Source organism: Melanotaenia boesemani, chromosome 18 (assembly GCF_017639745.1).
Source record: "Melanotaenia boesemani isolate fMelBoe1 chromosome 18, fMelBoe1.pri, whole genome shotgun sequence".
NCBI classification, from domain to species: Eukaryota; Metazoa; Chordata; class Actinopteri; order Atheriniformes; family Melanotaeniidae; genus Melanotaenia; species Melanotaenia boesemani.
In genome coordinates, this window is record NC_055699.1 from 22323341 (window position 1) to 22345781 (window position 22441).

General features: G+C 37.5%; 1 protein-coding gene and 1 long non-coding RNA gene across 3 annotated transcripts in view; one reads left to right on the forward strand and one right to left on the reverse strand.

Moving 5' to 3' along the window:
- The window catches only part of LOC121628724 (NACHT, LRR and PYD domains-containing protein 12-like), a 2607341-nt gene that overhangs the window by 837869 nt on the left and 1747031 nt on the right, over nt 1–22441 (reverse strand). Inside the window, exons 9-11 of one of the 2 annotated variants that reach the window (XR_006008221.1) lie at nt 16285–16450; nt 15909–16081; nt 3777–3840 (exon numbers count right to left, since the gene is read on the reverse strand). The exons of the other annotated variant lie outside the window; for it this stretch is intronic. The gene's annotated coding sequence lies outside the window, so the exon portion shown is untranslated. Of the gene's footprint in view, nt 1–3776; nt 3841–15908; nt 16082–16284; nt 16451–22441 lie in introns of those variants that run through there. 2 annotated transcript variants of the gene reach the window in all.
- On the forward strand, nt 13666–15241 carry LOC121628789. Its single transcript, XR_006008264.1, has 3 exons — nt 13666–13753; nt 13902–13907; nt 15232–15241. It is a non-coding gene; the product is annotated as an uncharacterized LOC121628789 (long non-coding RNA).

Here is a 22441-nt window from a genome sequence, read left to right on the forward strand (position 1 = left end):
TCAAAGATGCTTCATTCTATCAGTGATGGTGGAGAGTTGCTTCATATCAGCTGATTAATTATTACTTGATCATTATTTCATCCATAGATATTCACCTAATGTTCAACGTCTAGAAGCATCAGTCAGTGATTATATATTTGTTTCTGTCTGACACAATCAAAGTCTTTTACTTTTTATTTTAATAAATCATCATTTCATGAACTAAACCACTGAAGAAGAAAACCAGACTTTACATGAAGACCAGAACAACTTTTACATGGTATAATCTCAATAAACAAATAAAACATGGTGTCTCGACCTCAGAGTCTCCAGTCTGCAGTGTGGACTCTCCCAGAATCCACAAAGATCTTTAACAGCAGACGTCATGTTGTTGTCGCTCAGGTCCAGTTCTATCAGATGGGATGGGTTGGACTTCAGAGCTGAGGTCAGTGAAGCCCACAGCTGATCTCTGACAAACCGCAGTTCTCCAATCTGAATAAAGAATAAAAGCTGTGAGATGAAGCCAACAGGATGCAGGTTAAAACAGTCAAACAGTAAGCAGAGAAGAAGAGTTCTCATAATATTAATGACAACATGCTGCAGCTTCAATAAAGACGTAGTGACTTCAATCAGAGTGAGTTCTTCTCACCGACAGACATGACTCTGATTCTACCGGCTGAAACTGGATGAAAAAAGACTCCTCGAGTCTGATAATGGTGACAGGACACACACACTGAAACACATGTTTCCAACACTGCAGATGTGAGGACAGCAGATTGTCAGCTTGGTGTAAACGGCTGTTAATGAAACCAAACAACTGGACTAATAGCACATCACGTCCAGATGTTGGTGATCAAAGCCCTGTTTCTGGATGGAGATGAACTGGGTCACCAATGTTTCTTTACATAGAAACTCAACTAAAAGTCAAGTTTGGATCTTTGAAAAACTGAGTTTAAAATAAAAAACAAAGCAGCAAAACTTCATTTCAGCTAATTTCAGTTGGAGATATTTTTATAAACATGTTTACTTTAAATCTTAAACTGTTAAATTTCTGTTTTCATATTTTAGATTTTTTTTCTGTTTTTGCTTCAGATTTTTTATTTCCCTTTAAACTTTTGTCTCTGATCTGAGCTGTAGGACGTCACTCTGACAGAGGTGTTGAATCCTGAGTGACAGAATAACAGAGGAGGATGAAGGGACTCCCCCTATAATGCTGCTTTCAGGAAACCTGGGAACTACAATGATTCTTTCATACTTCCTTTATTCAAATGACTGGGAGTGAAAACGACCAACAGCAGTGATAAAGTTGTGTTATTTCACACGTTTCAGTCAGCACTCGCTACAAATCACAGCATCATAGAGATAAACAAGGATCTGACAATGAAGGAATGAAAGCTGCTTCTAGAAATACTGGGCCAGGTAACCACTAACCTAACACAGGTGTGGGACAAGCAGAAAAGGAGACTGAGGCTCATTTACCTCATTTCAGCCTCCTTGTCTCCTCTCTCCTCTGTCCTGCCTTTAATGATGGAGGAGAAAGGAGGCTCCAGCAGGAGCTATAAGTGAGGATACACCAGTGTATCAACACAAAACCAGACTTTACCAAAGCAGTGAACTAAATGAAATGAAGACTCACCAACAGACGATCTCAAAAGTAAAACACAAGAACAGGAAACACAGATCATGACATCGACATGATGGTCTCTCCATTTGATTTAATCGAAGTCAAGATTTGATGCAAACGTTGGTTTTCTTAACTAGGCTGTTATTTTATATGAAATGGCTCAAATTAATTTGTAAGCAAAGCTGCTCTGAGACGACCCTTGTGTGAAATTGGTGGTATACAAATAAATTTAAACTGAATTTAACTGAATCATTTTTCTACTTATGACTATTATCCTGTGCTATAAAAGCAGAATCAGACAATCTAAACAAATTATCCTCTGTGTTCAAATCTAGCTTCTTTCATTCACGGCTCTGAGCAGGGTAAATCTTATTTCCCATTCAAAGAGAGTTATTCATGTTTTTTACCACCTGCCGTCTACATTATTGTAACTCTCTCCTATTTTTGGATTGATCAGTCGTTGCGCCGTCGTTACAAATTGTTCAGAACTCAGCGGTTCGTCTTCTTACCATGGAGAAAACGACGTGAGCATATCACTCCGGTGCTGCTTCACTTCAACTGGCTTCCCGTTACAGTAACAGGATCCAGTTCAGATTTTATTACTTGTTTTAAAAGTCACAGCACCACCTTATTATCAGAAGCTTATAATCATTCTACAGTCCTGTCAGAGCACTGAGATCAACTAACCAGCTGCTCTTTAAAAGTTCCTAGAATGCAGGTTAAGAGGCAGAGGTGAACGAGCTGTTTCTGTCGCTGCTCCCAGACTCTGGAAACATTCTGCCTTTTAACATGAGATCAGCGCAGAGCGTTGAGCATTTTAAATCATTATTAAAAACACACATTTTCTCACTGGCTTTTCCTACAGCTTAAAAATTCTAATTGAGTTTTATATATTCATGTTCTTATGTGTTTTGTGTCATCTTTAATGTAATTTTTATATTATTTATTTATGTATTTGTATTTTCAGATATATCTGTTTATTTAATTTCATTTTAGTGATGGCTTAGGTATTTTATCTACTTTACTTTGTACAGCACTTCATCTGAGATTGTTTTTAAATTGTGCTTCATAAATAAAATTGACTTAACCAGGAGATCAGAGGGAATAAAATTGTGTTTTAATTCATTTCTGCTGCAATTATTGTAAATAATAATAATAATAATAATATTTATATCTAATAATAATAATACTAATAATAATAAAAGGATGTTTTAAGAAGGGATATAAAAGAGGAAACTGACTCTGTTGACCTGATCTCAGGCAAGCTCATTCAGAGTTTAGAGGCTTTGACATAAAAGCTCTGTTTCATACGGATGTGAAAGGTCTGATAAATAGGAGGGTGAATGACATGGAGGCTCTTTTAAAAGTCAACAGTTAAAATCCTAAAATCAATTCTAAAACATAAGTTTGTCTGACTGTCAGCTGATCTTATTTTACCAATAGAAATTAGTTTATATGAAAAAAGTGGCAATTTTAAAGAAAGATCTGAATCTGAAAACAAAAAATATTTTACATTCAAACTGAACAAGATTTCTGCTGCATTCTTTTTCCCTGTTAAATGCATTTATTGTTGTTTTAGAATTCAAGATGAAAACTTGATTCATCAACTTCTATTCCTGAGACTGAAATATTTTTTCAGACAAACAAAACATTGTGGTTGTGATTCAGCTCCATATTTCTATCTGCTGTTTCTCCAACCTAATTCACACACAAGCTCTTACACCAACTCTGTGCTGTGAATAAATGAAAAGTGTTTTCTAATCACGTCTAAGTTGCCTTCATTTCTATCAGTGATGGTGGAGAGTTGCTTCATATCAGCTGATAATTATTACCTGATCATTATTTCATCCCATAGATATTCACTAATGCTCAACGTCTTAGAAGCATCAGTCAGTGATTAAATATTTGTTTCTGTCCTGACAGAATCAAAGTCTTTTGCTTTTATTTAATAAATCATTTCATGAACTAAACCACTGAAGAAGAAAACAGACTTTACGTTGAAGACCAGAACAACTTTTACATGGTATTAATCTCAATAACCAAATAAACATGGTGTCTGACCTACAGAGTCTCCAGTCGCAGTGTGGACTCTCCAGAAATCCACAAAGATCGTTAACAGCAGAGACTGTCATGTTGTTGTAGCTCAGTCAAGTCTCTATCAGATGGGATGGGGTTGGACTTTCAGAGCTGAGGTCAGTGAAGCACAGCTGATCTCTGACAAACTGCAGTTCTTCAATCTGAATAAAGAATAAAACTGTGAGCTGAAGCCAACAGGATGCAGGTTTAAAACAGTCAAACACAAGCGAGAAGACGAGCAATCAAATAATCAATCAGCAATCAGACTAGTGAGGAGCTATAAGTGTGTATCAACACAAAACCAGGACTTTACTAAAGCAGTGAACTAAAGGAAATGAAGACTCACAAACAGATGAAAGAAATGAATGCTTTCTAAAGAAACATGACAACATGTTTTTTATGTTTTCAGAAGAAATATGTATTCAGAAGTATGTTTTTGTACTTGTTCCCAAGTCCTTTTAGCTCCACTAGGGTTTATCTGAAGTAATGAAATTATACCTACTAAAGAAAAAGACCAAACACATAAACAGTTTTAGCAGCAGTTTTTCTCTTTAAACAGCAAACAGTTGAAGTATTTCTTAATATATATAAAATCAAATATTTATGAGAAAGAAGGATGAACTGTTCAGGATTTACTAACTAAAAGGTAAAAGTCAGCAGGATGAATTTAAAGCTGTGAAGCTGCTTCCATCTAAACACAGAAGGAACTAATATGTGATGAATATCAGCATCAGGTGTGAACAGAACAGAAGCAGGATTAGAATCTCACAGCTTCTAGATGGGAGGAGAGAGAAATATTCACAATATGCACAATAACTTCCCATCCATGCACCTTCACTGCTTCATTATCAGGTTCTCTGCCTATAATTTCTCTAACCATTCATTCTTAGCTTTGGACTGTTTAGCTTAACACCTCGAACCTGCAGACTCTGCTACAGGGAGTTAAAGGGTTAACATCTTGATTCCAGTCTATAACGTCAGGTCTGTAGATGGTAACTGTAAACATGTGTGGTCTATTCACAGAAAGTCCAGAATCTAGCTACCATTTCTATCACCAACAAACACAGTAAAGACAACTATAATTAAAGAGCAGGTACACAAAGTCCGGAAAAAATGGCTCCAACCAACGCATGAACACAAACAAACGACTCCTCTACTGAAAGCTCACATCTCACAAGATTCCCACAGCTGGAAGGTTTCATCTCACTCATGGACCAAGATTCACCAAAACAGAGGCAGAAGAAGGCAGGCCTGATGTATGCTTCACATTTGTAAACGTCAGAAAACTATGTCTTACCTTTGCTGTCTTGCCTAAATTAAACCCTCATTATTAATAAATAAATAAATAAATTTTCTTGTTGTCTTTTGAAAGCAGTTTTCCCATCCAAAAATCATGATTTTCTGCCATCTGCATGGGTTTTGACAGACAAAGCGAAACGTTGGTTCTTCTTCTTCTTTCTAAATTTCCTCACAGAAAACGTCTCTTCATTTTGCTCATTTTATTAGTTTAGTTTTTGGATGTCTAATCCTATAAATTGTATTTTCTGACTATTTCTTTTTAATTTCCAAACCAATATTTTTAGTGATTTAATTCTTTTGATTCAAGAACATTAAATTTTTCTTAATTTCCTGCGTGGTCAAATTTCTAATTTCTTTCCTAATTCTTTTGATATTGTCTAGTATATTTTCCTCTAACCCTAACTTGTGTTGTCATTCTAATTCTTCTAGTTTATTGTGCATGTCCTTCTTTTCTTTCTCTCATTTTTTATGTGATGCAAATGCTATAATTTTCCCTCTTGTACGACTTTTAAGGTATTATATAGGTCGGGGGGTGAAACAGTGCCAATATCACTGAATTCTAAATAAAAATGTATTCCTCTTCTAATTTGATCTTTAAACTGAGAATCATTAAGTAAACTAGAATTAAATTTCCACAAAAATAAAGCTGGGATCTCTTCATAACCCTGAGCTGAGCTAGAGGTAACATCTAGCTGTGGGAGAAACTTTCTTCTATCTATGGGTTGAGAGCCCCCACTGCAGCATCCAACATAACAACACTGCTCTCTGTCCGTTCAACAGATAAGGCAAAAGCTCTTTATCACTTCCTTATATTTATTCACAAGTTATTTGGGAAGTTAATAGAACTATAAAATTATATATTTATCATTTTTAGAAAAGGAGAGAAAAAAAGAAAGGGGGGGGGGGGGGGGGGGGGGGGGGGGGTTGGGTTGCCTGCAAAGGATGAAACTTATCTTCTGAAAGTACACAACTCTTCTTTGACACTCCTTCCTCGCTCCTCTCCCATTCTCTTGGTCTCTTCACCGTTTCCCAGGTAGTGGATGACAGCTGCTCAGCAAGACTCTCCCTCTGGGTAACTACGGTTATGGGGAGTCCTCTGTCCTTCATGTCTTCCATCGTTGTCTCGTACACCCTTGTCTCGTCCTCACAGAATACTCGTAGTTTAGCAGGTAAGTAGGTCTGGAAACGGATAGTCTGCTGCTTTAGTACCCGCTTCACCCTGGAGTATTTCTCCGCTTTTGCAAGATTGCCGAGGGTAATCCTGGTCGAAGTAGATCCTTCTCTCTTTAATAAACACCTTCATATTCTCAATGCTTTACACAGAACATCCTCTTTAACTGTGTAGCAGAGAAACTTTATTATTATTGATCTCGGCTTGTCACGCTCGATGCGGTCTCTCCATACCAAGTTCAGTGGTATGGGGTATCTCCAAAGTTTCCCGTAAAATTTTCTCCACAAACACTGTCATAAACGACCCTCTGCTCCTTCAGAAATTCCATATATCCTTATATCATCCCATAGCGTTATTCCTTGTTGGCCAAGCAGTTTGTTTTCTTGTTGAGTTTGTATCTTGAATCTTGTTTACCACCTGTTCCATATTTTGAATGTGGTCTTCTTCGTCATCCATTTACATTTCCATCTACGCTATTTCTACGAAAGTCTCTTATCTCTTCCAAAAGTTTGGCTAGGCTAGCAGTATGTGGCTAGGTGTTAGCCTCCTCGTCATTTTTGTGCTCAGGGAATTTCTCGGTGTTCTCTTCGTTATTAGGCTCTGTAGTTACCATTTTCTTTTGTCCCTCCTTTTTTCCCATTTTTGCCTCGCTATTTTTCTAAAAATAGCTTTTTATAAAAAAGCTTTACTTGAACGATTAACGATGCAAGAATATGTTTCTATTGCTGGAGATACTATTTTTTTTTTTTTTTTTTTTTTTTTTTCTTTTCAAATTCTTTATTGAATTCTTTCAATATACAATCATAGTTATTAAAGATATTGTAAATTGAACATGCTATCTTAAAATAAAGGTAATATATATAAGAGATGTGACATAAATAAATCATTAAGTAATCAGAGCAGAATGTTACAAAGAAAGTGCATATATAACTGAAATACATAGCAAATGGCAATAAACTTAAAGTAATACAAATAACTTAAAGGAGAAGGAGCCTACTAACTATTACAATTCTCCAATAAATTCTTGGATTATGTTAACTGTGTGTATACATTTTTTGTTGTCAATTTTTTAAGCATTCAATGTAGCTTTGGAAATCATTTTTAAATACAGAAAAGAAAGGTTCGACTTTGGAAAATTTCGTTTTATGTATGTGGAATTTTGCAATAGACAGATTAAGTTAGTAAAGTGTTGTATTTTTTTTATCCTTGTTGTTATAGAGTAAAAGTATGTCTTGTCTGTAAGACTTAATAGATATGTTGCAAAGTGATGCAATGTAAGTTTCAATTTTTTTCCATAATAACTTTGAAAAATAACATTCATAAAACAGATGCATAATTGTTTTACTTCACCATTACAAATCACACATTTCACATCAGTGTTAATAAACCTTGTTAGAAAAGATGTGGTAGGATAGATGTTATGTATAATCTTGAATTGGAGTTCTTTTATGTTGTTAGAGATAGCAATTTATGTGGAAGGAGCCAAGTGCTTTCCAGTTAATATCAGAGAAAGAGGAGGACCATATAAATTTTCCTCTGGGTGTAATTTTTCTTTTCCTGAGAAATAGGACTTTCTTATATGTTTATTATTGCAATGATGACTCGTAAGTTTCGGCCATTGATAAGGAGGTGAATTCATCCCTTTCTGTTTCTTGCTTTTCATATGCCCCTTCATTAATTGGAGAATGCCACTGGGAATAGCTTTAATCACTGTCTTGAAATTCCTTTATAAGTAACCGGAAAGCTTTAGATCTCAGAAACTCTTCATAAACTAAAAATTTCACCATCATCATTATTTGTAAATCATTTAGGTAGATTATTCCTTTGTCAATCCAATGTTTCAGAAATAGTGATTGTTTCCTCTAAGTTATGAATTCGTTGTTCCCGATAATGGTCTTGTGCGGAGATGAAATTCTGATTAAAGCATAATTTGGCTGCTGACATAGCTTGTTGGTGAAATTTGGATAATTTTAATGGTAACTTTGAATATCATAATCGCAGTTTAGGAGAAAGTTCACCCCACCAAACTCTATCAAAAATGTTCTTGAGGTATAAAGTACCAAAGAGAGTCTGGGTTTTTCAAGTATTCCTTTATCCATTTTGTCTTGAAAGTGTGGTTCATATCCATATAGTCCAACAACTCCATGCCGCCATCACATCTTGGTGCTGCCAAGATTTCTTTTTTTAGATAATGACATCTGTTTTTCCAGATGAAATTAATCAGGGTGCTGTTTATTTCTTTACAGATGGATTGTTGAACATATAAAGAGAGAGTAGGATATACAAATCTGGAGATACCTTCAGCCTTGCTTAGAAGAACTCTTCCAAACAGGGACAAATCTCTTTGAAGCCACATATTAAATATATTTTTGGTTTTTTGTAGTTTAGGCTTAAAATTTTTTTCTTGACGTTCAGTAAGATTTTTTGAAATATGAATTCCTAGATACTTCACACATTTTTTAACTGGTATTTTACAAATCATTGTTTCATTTGTATTGTAGAGACACAGGATTTCACATTTTGTTAAGTTGAGTCTCAATCCTGATGCAATAGAGAAGGTGTCTATTAACCTAAGTGTTGTCTCTATTTGATGTTTGTTTTCCAAAAACAACACTGTGTCATCTGCCAGTTGAGTTATCCTCACCTCTCTGTCAAATATCCTTAAACCTCTAAAGGCATTGCTCTGTCGAATTTGTATTGAGAGTAATTCGGCAACTATAAGAAAGAGAAAAGGAGAGCAGGGGCAGCCTTGACGAACAGATCTACGGATTGGAAATCTTTTGGTAGTATTTGGGGATAACATTACACAACTATTGATGTCTTTGTAGAGCATTCTAATATATGCTACAAAGTTTTCCCCGAAGCCAAAGGTTTGGAGAGATTGAAATAAAAATTGATGTTCTACACTATCGAATGCCTTATAGAAGTCCAAAAATACCATTAAAGCATCTGAATGAACATATTCGGAGTAATCTATTAAATCAAGGATGAATCTAATGTTACAGCTTATATGGCGGTCATTCATAAATCCGTTTTGAGTTTCATTTATGATTTCATTTAAACCTTTTCTTAGACGCCTGGCGAAAATTAGTGAGAGTATTTTATAGTCAACATTGAGCAATGTTATTGGTCTCCAGTTATCCAGTAGAAGGTGGTCTTTGTCTGGCTTGGGGAGCAAGGTTATTATGCCTTGTTTCATGGTTGTGGTCATTTCTTCAGTATTTATACATTCTTTTAACATCTCAAACAGGGGGGTTTCAATTATATCCCAAAAGTACTGGTAAAATTCAACCGGTAACCCATCTATTCCTGGAGATTTACCTTTTTTCATTTTGTGTACAGCTTCAAGAATTTCAGCTTTAGAGATAATTTTTTCGCAATCCAATTTAAATTTGTTAGATATCTGGGGAGTAAATCTTTTAACATTATTAATGAATTCTTCACTTTTTATTGAATTATACTTAGAACTGTATAGATCAGAATAAAACTGAAAAGTGTGGTTAGCTAGTTCAATTGGGTTAGAGGTTACAGAGTTATCTATTTTTAGAGAAGTGATATTATTCTTCTTATAGTTCCTTTTCTCCAAGGCAAAAAAATAGCTAGTATTTTTCTCACCTTCCTCTAACCATTTAGCTCTAGAGCGAATAAAAGCTCCTTTAGTCATATTAGTATATAGTTTATCTAAATCATCTTTCAATTTTATCAGTTTAGTTTCTTCCTCTAGAGTAAGGGAACCTTTATTTACTAGGATATTTAATTCTTTCATGATTCCAGTTTCTTCAAGATTGCTACGTTTCTTCATTTCTTTACTGTGTCTAATGGCTGATTCTCTTATTTTAAATTTAAAGAATTCCCATTTTTGTATATTGCTTAATTCTTTCCCATTGAAGATATTCCCAGCAAGTGCTTTGACAGAGTTACAAAAGGCTTCATTTTTCAGTAAGTTACAGTTTAATTTCCAATAACCACGTAGTGTTGCTTTTTTTTCTAAAGGATTAATAAAGGAAATAACTATCATTTTGTGATCTGAGAAGGGGGCATAAGTATGTGTTATGTCAGAGACATATTGCGTAGCATAAGAGGATATTAACCACACATCTATTCGAGATTGTAAGGAGCCACTAGCATTACTCCATGTGTATTCTTTTTGATAAGGATGAATATAACGCCATGCATCTATAACATTAAGATGCTCACTTAAATATGAAATTACATTAAATCTTGAACTAGAGGGCATTCTTGCTGGCAATCTGTCCATTAAATCATCAGCTGTATCATTTAGGTCTCCACCGATAATTAAATGAGCCTCTTTATATTTCTCTTTGAGCTTGATGAGGTTTACAGTCAGTTGGACAAACATATGTTTTGCTAGAGCATTATTATTATGACCATAATTGTTATTTACTATCAAAATGATATTGTTTACCTTCAGCACTAAAATTATCCATCTACCTTCTTCCGATGAGTGAGTTTCTAAAATATCTCCTTTAAATTTATTAAACAGAATTGCTACTCCAGCAGAATTGTTAGAAGCATGACTTAAATAAAGTTGGTCACCCCATTGACTTTTCCAGAATTTACGGTCATCTTCACAGGAATGTGTCTCTTGTAAAAAGAAAATATCAGCGTTAGATCTTCTACAAAACAGAAAGATTGCCTTTCTTTTGGCTATATTTCGTATACCATTGACATTGAGAGAGAGAATTTTAAGGTTGATGAAATTATTAGCTGCCATGGAAAGGTAAAAAAAAACAAAACTAGATGCCGCCTGACTAAGAACAACAATAACGAGAAAACCACAAGAAAAGAGCTTATGGAAGCTCTCTACTTTAAAGGAAGGTTAGAAATTACTCTGAACATTATGAGTATCAAGTACATGAGATGAAACTGTTTGAGACCCTAACAGTGCTTGTAGTGCACCTTCTTTATTATTTATTATTATTTTTTTTTTTTTATTATTTTTCATATTTAACCTTAAGTATCATAGTCTGCAGCACTTGATTCTTACGCTGTGAATTTCACTCCGTCGATGAAGACCGTCGGCCCTTGCCATCTGGTTTTTTTTCCCTCCTTGCGTGCTTGTTCCACCAAAGGCCACAGTTTGTTTCTGCATTCTTTCTCGGAGCGGGTTAGGTCTTCGGCCATTCGGAGGTTCATCCTCTTCAGGATGTCGGCGTTGCGCGACTCTCTCCAGATCTTGGTCCTGAAGGTCCGCATGTTGAACTGGATGATCACTGGACGCGGTTTGTTGTCTTCCCTCGGGCGTCCTACTCTGTGCACCATATCGACCAGGAAACCCAGCTTGTTTTTTTCATCTGGCGTAATTTGGCTCAATATTTTGAAAACTTCTTGCCTCACATCTTCGGTTTCCTTTTCTGGGAGGTTGATGAGCCGCAAATTCCATCTTCTGCTGTATCTTTCCCCTTCTTCGGTTTTTTCTTTCAGTTCGTCCACCCTTTTATCCAGTTTTATCACTTTTTCCTCTGTTTCTTTAGTTTGAAAGCTGAGTCCTTTCATCACTTCTTTTACTTCTTTAATGTCTGTAGTGTTTTGTTGCAACTTCTGCTCAAAGATGGAGAAACTCTGCTTTAACTCACATATGGCTTGGAGGATATCAGCGTTAGAAACCGTGTCCATCTCCTTTTTTCTCCGCACAGTTTCTTCGGGTTTGGGCTTTTGCTTGGAGTCACGGGAAGAGGGGTACATAAGCCGAGGAAGCCCTCTTCTGGATCCATATCCATCACTAAACTTTCTTTTGGGATCTTTTTTGCGTCTCTCTTAGACATTTCGACTCACGTGTGTAGTGTTGATGTTAGCTACTTAAGCTAGCTCGTTGTCTCACGTGTCGGAGACTAATATCCAATCGTTGGAGTCTTCAAGGAGTTCTTAAAAAGTTTTCTATCTTGTTTGGTGGGCGTTGAGCTGTTTAAACAGCTGCTTAATACGTTGGCCTCTTCAAATCTTAATCAGATACTCATTAATGTATCAGAGCATCGCGCTCACATGTCTGCACCGGTCGCCATCTTGCGCAAACCCCCCTTGCTGGAGATACTATTTTATGCTGCCATTCAGTGTGATGACGTCACCGGATGTAACTATTAGCAATATTTATTTTTATTTCACAATTAATTACTCATCATCAAAGCACTGTTTTGTACGGAGCCCCTCTGGTGACATGGTCAAAAAATAAATAAACTGTGGCCACGAAATGAATACAACGTGCGCAAGTTATACTAATTCGTGGCCCCGAATTAGTATAACGTGCGCACGTTATACTAATTCGTGGCCGCGAATTAGTATTTCGTGCGCACGTTATACCTAATTCGCGGCCACGAATTAGTATAACGTGCGCACGTTATACTAATTCGTGGCCACGAATTACTATACTGTGTCCGCGAAATAGTTAAAACGTGCGCACGCAATAGTAACTCATGGCCACGAAGACCTTATTAATGATTTCTAAAACGGGTGTTTCTCATCCTTAATTGTGATTGGCTGAGCAGCGTTCCATGCCGTGATAAATTGAGTGTAACCCACACATAGACCCGGTAAGACCTCATCACAAAATATTCCTGCGCCAGTGTCAACGGGCGTAGCGTTGCCTAGCAACCAATAGCTCTGAGCGCAACTTACCTGTTCCGTTGTAAATTGTTTTTACAATTGCTAAAAAAGAAAAGAAATGTCAGACTTTGTGGTAAATTTCGATTTGCTGGATGGCCTGAGCCTTGATGAGTGGTTGAGGAAATGGACAAGGGAGAAAAAGAAGATAGGAGACACGCTGACATCACTGAAGAGGATATTGACTATTTGGAGAAGTCGAGAAATGAAAAAGCAACGGTAAAACAGACAATGTGGTCTGTTCGTTGCTTTCAGAGCTGGTGGTGCGGAAAAGAAACAGACAATTGACTTTCAGTCAATCAAAAACAGATTTTAATGTGATTCTCCGTCAGTTTTATGCGAGTGTAAAAAACGGAAAAGGTGAACTCTACGGTTTTAGCAGTTATGTCGGACTACGTGCGGGGCTGAACCGTTACATCAATGATCCAGACAATTTTGTGTATGTGTGTGTTTCTTTAATTAAATTTATATTTTATAAGCAATATGAAGGGTAACCGTTTTATAAAAGCTATAAGCCCCTTGAATGGACCAGCAAGATGGAGGGGCATCTCCATCTCCTCCGCTTCGCGTCGGGCCTTAGCACACCCCTCCGCCGTTGTAAAATCCCTGTAACCCACGGCTTCTCGGGGCTTATTGCTTTAATAATTCCTGGACGTTTGGTGATTGAGCGCACCCTCGTTAGAAGCTCATTCCTAGCCTAAAAAAAATCTCTATCATACTGTCCCGGTCCATCGTGTAGCCGCTCTCTGCCTATATCTTTCACCAAATAGAGGATGCGCTCTCAAGGAGCGTATTTATGTTATTATTTCGTGGCCACGAATTAGTATAACGTGCGCACGTTATACTAATTCGGGGCCGCGAATTAGTATAACGTGCGCACGTTATACTAATTCGTGGCCACGAATTAGTATAACGTGCGCACGTTGTATTCATTTCGTGGCCACAGTTTATTTATTTTTTGAACATGTCACCAGAGGGGCTCCGTAGTTTTTGCTATTTCAAAGACCCTCCTGGTCCTCTACACCGAAGGCTGAACAAAGCAAGAATGAAATGATAACAAGCTGTTGCTGAATGGACACAAGTAGATTATGACCACACAGTGCAAACTATTTAAATAATCTGAATCAAGTTAAGCTGAAGGTGGAATCTGTTATGGAAAATAATTACCAGCAGTCAGTGTAGAAGAATCAGCTAAGTGACACTGGTGACATTGGTTATATGAACCTGCCTGACCCTTTATGCTGTAAACTATCTGTTGCTGGCTCAGAAGCAGCTCCCTGATCCTGGTACCACACCACACAGCTGAGATGTTACAGGAAGCTCCTTTATCCTGATCCAGTGTAGCTCACTAATCAGACAGAACTCATGTTGTCAGGAGGATTAAACTTGTCTTCTCACTTATTCTACTGAGAGTCAAAATTCATATCAGCTGACCACAGAGAACTGATGAGAAGATGAGAATGTGATGAGGGTTTTTATTCTTTATATTCTAGATGATAAAGCTTTTGTTTCATAAAAGTATGAAAACTACAGAAGAATAAAAAAGTACTGCTACTCTGCTGAAAACTGCTTTCTCCAATCCACTTCATTTGTAGAAAACTTTAAAAACAACACTGTCAACCAAAGTGCTGTACACAACAAAGCTAACACATATAACTATGTTATTATTTTATTGTCATCTAACTAATCAATTATTAGACAGTAGTGGGGAAATATTCGCTCACTAACTGATCAAAATGTTAATACTGGCTGAAAGACTCAATGTTTTGTTAATGATAATATAAAATTTTAGGTTGAGCTAAACTGTAAATGGATTAATTAACTGAAGAAGAAAATATATCCTTTTTTTTTTTTTTTTTTTTTTGGTCCTGTCCAGCATCATAGCAAGCAAAATGATAATCTGGTTGCTGTATCGTGCTGAACAAATTTGCTCTGCCAAGGGGAGGCCTATGGGGTGACGGCTCCTCTTGATAATCTGATTCATTATTTATTTATTTACTTTGAATCACGGAATCTATGTAATCTTGCTGGACCTGACGGAGGGGACAGAAAAAGATGGAAATAGCAAAGAAAGAGCAAAAGGGAAAGAAGAAAGGAGACAAAAAGATCACAGACAGAAGGAAAACGACCCTTTAGTCCACACCATCACCAGACAACAAACTGTTACACCTGTACATGAACACACCAGAAAATTTCCTACAAACTTTACAAAAGCAGAACACACACACACAGAAAAAAAAAACAAAAAAAAAAAAAACACAGGGCTTGCCAGTCATTAAGAGTTTTTTAAATAAAACCAAATCAAATCAAAAAGACATAACAGCAACAGATACTAACTCACAGGAAAAAATACAATTTTTTTTTTTTTTAATAATTATCGCTTATATTAAAGACCCACTAGACAACTCAGTGACTGTGTCAGCATGCAGAGCATGAGAAACAAGGAGTGATCAGTGATGAAGAGTGAGTGAGCGAGATCATGCAAATGCGACCCTCGCCTCCACGGAGGCCAGAGGCAGACCAGGGCCTGGGCCGGGCCCTCAGCAGCAGACCCGGAGCACCAACCATGCCACACCCACCACAAAGACAACTCCAGCCCCACCCGAAGGGCGGCAGAGGGAGAGCCCCAGCAAGAGCCCCCCACGGTCCGGGGGCACAGGCCCCAGTGGGCCAAGATCAGCAGCCGCCGGCCCCGCCAGGGACCGGCCCCAGCCCGGGCAGCCCAAGCGAAGGGGCCCAGGGCCCCAGGAGCCCCAGAGGCGGCACGCCCCACCCCCCAAAGGCAGGAGGGCCCGCAACATGCCCAGGAGGGACCAGGCCCCCCCAGACAGCCACCCGGCGTAGGCCAGCACACACCCCGATGTTCCAGCCGCACACCCCGGGAACCAGGGTGCTATCGGCCCCCTCCCCCCACTCCCCCTCTACTTCAACCTGCATCCCATATAACCCCACACTCACACCCTCCCCCGTGCCGCACCCACAAGCGCTCACCACCACACAATCACCCCACACACAACCCTCCACCATGCCCCGTGGGGGACACTATGTGGTTCAGTATAACATCAGCCTTACGTCTACAGTTTAGTTCAATACAACTTTTCACGTGATATTAATCAAAGCACACAAGTAAATGTGTCTGACCTCAGAGTCTCCAGTCTGCAGTTTGGATTCTCCAGAAAAACACAGAGCTGCTTCACATCAGAATCCTTAAGTGTTTTGTAACTCAGTCCAGTTCTGTCAGGTCTGTGGGGTCTTTCTTCAGAGCTGAGGCCAGGGACTCACAGCTGATCTCTGACAAACTGAGGCTCTCAAATCTAAATTAATAAATAAAAAATGTACGATTTAGAAAACTATGTAACCTGAAATGTAAACAGATGTTTTCACTACAATGAAAATTGTGACAAACATTACAGTTGTTTCATGTGTTTTTATTCAGTTTAATCAACAAAAATAATTTGATGAGGATAAATTGGGTGTAGTTGTTAATAAAATTACAGCAACAGTCAGTAACAATTACCTCAAAGTTTTCAGTCTATTGTTTGGATTCTCCACCAGATCAAGCAGCTCCTTCACATCTGATTCCAGCAGGTGTTGTATCTCAGGTCCAGTTCTGTCAGATGGGATGGGTTGGACCTCAGAGCTGACACCAGAAAAGCCAAACTGATCTCTGACAACCTGCAGTACTGCAAACCTAAATAAAGAATAAAAGCTGTGAGCTGAAGCCAACAGGATGCAGGTTAAAAACAGTCAAACAGAAAGCAGAGAAGAAGAGTTCTCATTAATATTAATGACACATGCTGCAGCTTCAATAAAGACGTATGACTTCAATCAGAGTGAGTTCTCTCACCGACAGACATGACTCTGATTCTACCGGCTGAACTGGATGAAAAAGACTCCAGAGTCTGATAATGGTGACAGGACACACACACTAAAAACACATGTTTCCAAACACGCAGATGTGAGCGACAGCAGATTGTCATCCTGGTGTAAACGGCCTGTTAATGAAACCAAACACTGGACTAATTAGCACATCAGTCCAGATGTTGGTGATCAAAGCTGTTTCTGGATGGAGATGAACTGAGTCACAATGTTTCTTTACATAGAAACTCAAACTAAAAGTCAAGTTTGCATCTTTGAAAAAATGAGTTTAAATTAAAAACAAATGCAGCAAACTTCATTTCAGCTATTTCAGTTTGAGATATTTTTAAAACATGTTTTACGTTAAATCTATATTGTCAAATTCTTGTTTTCATATTTTAGATTGTTTTTCTTTCACTTTCAGATTTTCTATTTTCAGATTTAGATTTCTATTTTCACTTTAAACTTTGTCTCTGATCTGAGCTGTAGGACGTCATCTGACAGAGGGTGTTGAATCCTGAGTGACAGAATAACAGAGGAGGAGAAGGGACTCCCCCTGTAATGCTGCCTTCAGGAAACCTGGGAAATACAATGACTTCTTCATTCCTTCCTTTATTCAAATGACTGGGAGTGAAAACGACCAACAGCAGTGATAAAGTTGTGTTATTTCACATGTTTCAGTCAGAACTCGCTACAAATAACAACATCATAGAAGATAAACAAGGATCTGAGCAATGAAGGAATGAAAGCTGCTTCTAGAAATACTGGGCCAGGTAACCACTAACCTAACACAGGTGTGGGACAAGCAGAAAAGGAGACCTGGGAGCTCATTTTACCTCATTTCAGCCTCCTTGTCTCCTCTCTCCTCTGTCCTGCCTTTAATGATGGAGGAGAAAGGAGGTCCAGCAGGAGCTATAAGTGAGGATACACCAGTGTATCAACACAAAACCAGGACTTTACCAAAGCAGTGAACTAAAGGAAATGAAGACTCACCAAACAAAAGATCTCAAAAGAAAACACAAGAACAGGAAACACAGATCATGACAGCGACATGTTGGTCTCTTCATTTGATTTAATCGAAGTCAAGATTTGATGCAAACTGTTGTTTTTCCTTAACTAGGCTGTTATTTATTATGAAATGGCTCAAATTAATTTGTAAGCAAAGTGCTCTGAGACGACCTTGTTGTGAATTGATGGTATACAAATAAAGCTAAACTGAATTTAACTGAATCATTTTCCTGATTATGACTATTATCCTGTGCTATAAAAGAAGAATCAGACAATCTAAACAAATATCTCTGTGGTCAATCTAGCTTCTTTCATTCACGGCTCTTGAGCAGGGTAAAATCTTATGTCCTATTCAAAAAGAGTTATTCATGTTTTTATCACCTGCCGTCTACATTATTGTAACTCTCTCTATTTTGGGATTGATCAGTCGTTGATCCGTCGTTTACAAATTGTTCAGAACTCAGCGGCTCGTCTTCTGACATGGAGGGAAAACGACGTGAGCATATCACTCCGGTGCTGCTTCACTTCACTGGCTTCCCGTACAGTACAGGATCCAGTTCAAGATTTTTTTTACTTGTTTTTTAAAGTCACAGCACCACCTTATTTATCAGAGCTTATAATCATTCACCAGTCCTGTCAGAGCACTGAGATCAACTAACCAGCTGCTCTTAAAAGTTCCTAGAAGCAGGTTAAGAGGCAGAGGTGACCGAGCTGTTCTGTCGTGCTCCCAGACTCTGGAACATTCTGCCTTTTAACATGAGATCAGTGCAGAGCGTTGAGCATTTTAAAATCATTATTAAAAACACACATTTTCTCACTGGCTTTTCTACAGCTTAACATTCTAATTGAGGTTTATTGTATCATGTTCTTATGTGTTTTTGTGTCATTTTAATGTAATTTTTATATTATTATTTATGTATTTTGTATTTTCAGATATATCTGTTTATTTAATTTCATTTTAGTGGATGGCTTAGGTATTTTATCTACTTTGCTTTGTACAGCACTTCATCTGAGATTGTTTTTAAATGTGCTTCATAAATGAAATTGACTTAACAGGAGATCAGAGGGAATAAAATTTGTGTTTTAATTCATTTTCTGCTGCAATTATTGTAAATAATAATAATAATAATAATATTTATATTAATAATAATAATAATAATAATAATAATTTAAAAAAAATCAACAAAAACAACAAAAATAATAATAATGTTTAATAACAATAATAATAATAATAATAAAAGGATGTTTTAAGAAAGATATAAAAGAGGAAACTGACTCTGTTGACCTGATCTCAGGCAGCTCATTCCAGAGTTTAGAGGCTTTGACCACAAAAGCTCTGTTTCATATGGATGTGAAAGGTCTGATAAATAGGAGGGTGAATGACCATGGAGGGCTTTAAAGTCAACAGTAAAATCCCTAAAATCAATTCTAAAAACATAAGTTTGGTCTGACTGTCAGCTGATCTTATTTTACAATAGAAATTAGTTTATATGAAAAAATGGAATTTAAAGAAAGATCTGAATCTGAAAACAAAAAACATTTTACCATTCAAACTGAAAAGATTTCTGCTGCATTTCCTTTTCCTGTTTAAATGCATTTATTTGTTCTTTTAGAAGTTCAAGATTAAATTTATTGATCAACTTCTATTCCTGAAGACTGAAATATTTTTCAGACAAACAAAACATTGTGGTTGTGATTCAGATCCATATTTCTTATCTGCTGTTTCTCAACCTACATTCACACACAAGCTCTTCACACCAACTCTGTGCTGTGAATAACTAAGCAGAAGAAACAACACAGCAGGTAAACAGAACAGCATTTATCTCCAGTGATGGAGCATCCCTGCCTCTCTCCTTCATGGCTGTTCAGTAATCATCCTTTGTGTCTGTGTTTGGATTCACCTGCACAGGGTCGTAGCAGTTCACCTTCTCAGCTTCTCTTTGGCTGCAGAGCTATGAAACACTGACTCTGCTCCACATTTTCACACATTTCTCACCTGATGGAAAGCTGCTCACACACTCGCAACTTCCTTCCATACACTGTTACCTAGCAACAAGTTAGGTCATAGCTTAACTTTATTTCATTTTATCAATCATGTTATTTTTCTTCAGATAAATTCTTCTTTGTATTTTACTAAATCCACTTAACAGGAATATCTGTTTCAGTCTGAACTGACCTTGTGTAACAGAGATCATTTAATGAAATAAAAATCAACTGAGAATGATTTCTGTTAAATTATTAGTGTGATGAGGTTTTTGGGTGTAATATGTCGTTATTAATGCCATGTGAGTGAAGATAACTGCTGCTGGGATGAAAAGTGTTTTCTAATCAAGTCAAAGATGCTTTCATTTTCTATCAGTGATGGTGGAGAGTTGCTTCATATCAGCTGATTAATTATTACTTGATCATTATTTCATCCATAGATATTCACTAATGTTCAACGTCTAGAAGCATCAGTCAGTGATTATATATTTGTTTCTGGTCTGGACACAATCAAAGTCTTTTACTTTTATTTAATAAATCATCATTTCATGAACTAAACCACTGAAGAGAAAACCAGACTTTACATTGAAGACCAGAACAACTTTTACATGGTATTAATCTCAATAAACAAATAAAAACATGGTGTCTGACCTCAGAGTCTCCAGTCTGCAGTGTGGACTCTCCAGAAATCCACAAAGATCTTTAACAGCAGACGTCATGTTGTTGTCGCTCAGGTCCAGTTCTATCAGATGGGATGGGTTGGACTTCAGAGCTGAGGTCAGTGAAGCACAGCTGATCTCTGACAAACCGCAGTTCTCCAATCTGAATAAAGAATAAAAGCTGTGAGATGAAGCCAACAGGATGCAGGTTTAAAACAGTCAACAGAAGCAGAGAAGAAGAGTTCTCATTAATATTAATGACAACATGCTGCAGCTTCAATAAAGACGTAGTGACTTTCAATCAGAGTGAGTTCTCTCACCGACAGACATGACTTCTGATTCTACCGGCTTGAACTGGATGAAAAAAAGACTCCAGAGTCTGATAATGGTGACAGGACACACACACTGAAACACATGTTTCCAAACACTGCAGATGTGAGCGACAGCAGATTGTCAGCTTGGTGTAAACGGCCTGTTAATGAAACCAAAACACTGGACTAATTAGCACATCAGTCCAGAGGTTGGTGATCAAAGCTGTTTCTGGATGGAGATGAACTGGGTCACAATGTTTCTTTACATAGAAACTCAAACTAAAAGTCAAGTTTGGATCTTTGAAAAAACTGAGTTTAAAATAAAAACAAATGCAGCAAAACTTCATTTCAGCTAATTTCAGTTTGAGATATTTTTATAAACATGTTTTACTTTAAATCTTAACTGTTAAATTCTTGTTTTCATATTTTAGATTTTTTTTCTGTTTTTTGATTCAGATTTTATTTTCACTTTTAAACTTTTTGTCTCTGATCTGAGCTGTAGGACGTCATCTGACAGAGGTGTTGAATCCTGAGTGACAGAATAACAGAGGAGGATGAAGGGACTCCCCCTATAATGCTGCTTTCAGGAAACCTGGGAACTACAATGACTTCTTTCATACTTCCTTTTATTCAAATGACTGGGAGTGAAAACGACCAACAGCAGTGATAAGTTGTGTTATTTCACACGTTTCAGTCAGCACTCGCTACAAATCACAGCATCATAGAGATAAACAAGGATCTGACAATGAAGGAATGAAAGCTGCTTCTAGAAATACTGGGCCAGGTAACCACTAACCTAACACAGGTGTGGGACAAGCAGAAAAGGAGACGTGAGGCTCATTTTACCTCATTTCAGCCTCCTTGTCTCCTCTCTCCTCTGTCCTGCCTTTAATGATGGAGGAGAAAGGAGGCTCCAGCAGGAGCTATAAGTGAGGATACACCAGTTGTATCAACACAAAACCAGGACTTTACCAAAGCAGTGAACTAAAGGAAATGAAGACTCACCAAACAGAAGATCTCAAAAGAAACACAAGAACAGGAAACACAGGATCATGACAGCGACATGATGGTCTCTCCATTTGATTTAATCGAAGTCAAGATTTGATGCAAACTGTTGGTTTTCTTTAACTAGGCTGTTATTTATTATGAAATGGCTCAAATTAATTTGTAAGCAAAGTGCTCTGAGACGACCTTGTTGTGAATTGGTGGTATACAAATAAAGTTAAACTGAATTTAACTGAATCATTTTCTACTTATGACTATTATCCTGTGCTATAAAAGCAGAATCAGACAATCTAAACAAATTATCTCTGTGTTCAAATCTAGCTTCTTTCATTCACGGCTCTTGAGCAGGGGTAAAATCTTATTTCCCATTCAAAGAGAGTTATTCATGTTTTTACCACCTGCCGTCTACATTATTGTAACTCTCTCTATTTTGGGATTGATCAGTCGTTGCGCCGTCGTTTACAAATTGTTCAGAACTCAGCGGTTCGTCTTCTTACATGGAGAAAACGACGTGAGCATATCACTCCGGTGCTGCTTCACTTCACTGGCTTCCCGTACAGTACAGGATCCAGTTCAAGATTTTATTACTTGTTTTAAAAGTCACAGCACCACCTTATTTATCAGAGCTTATAATCATTCACAGTCCTGTCAGAGCACTGAGATCAACTAACCAGCTGCTCTTAAAAGTTCCTAGAAGCAGGTTAAGAGGCAGAGGTGACCGAGCTGTTTCTGTCGCTGCTCCCAGACTCTGGAAACATTCTGCCTTTTAACATGAGATCAGCGCAGAGCGTTGAGCATTTTAAATCATTATTAAAAACACACATTTTCTCACTGGCTTTTCCTACAGCTT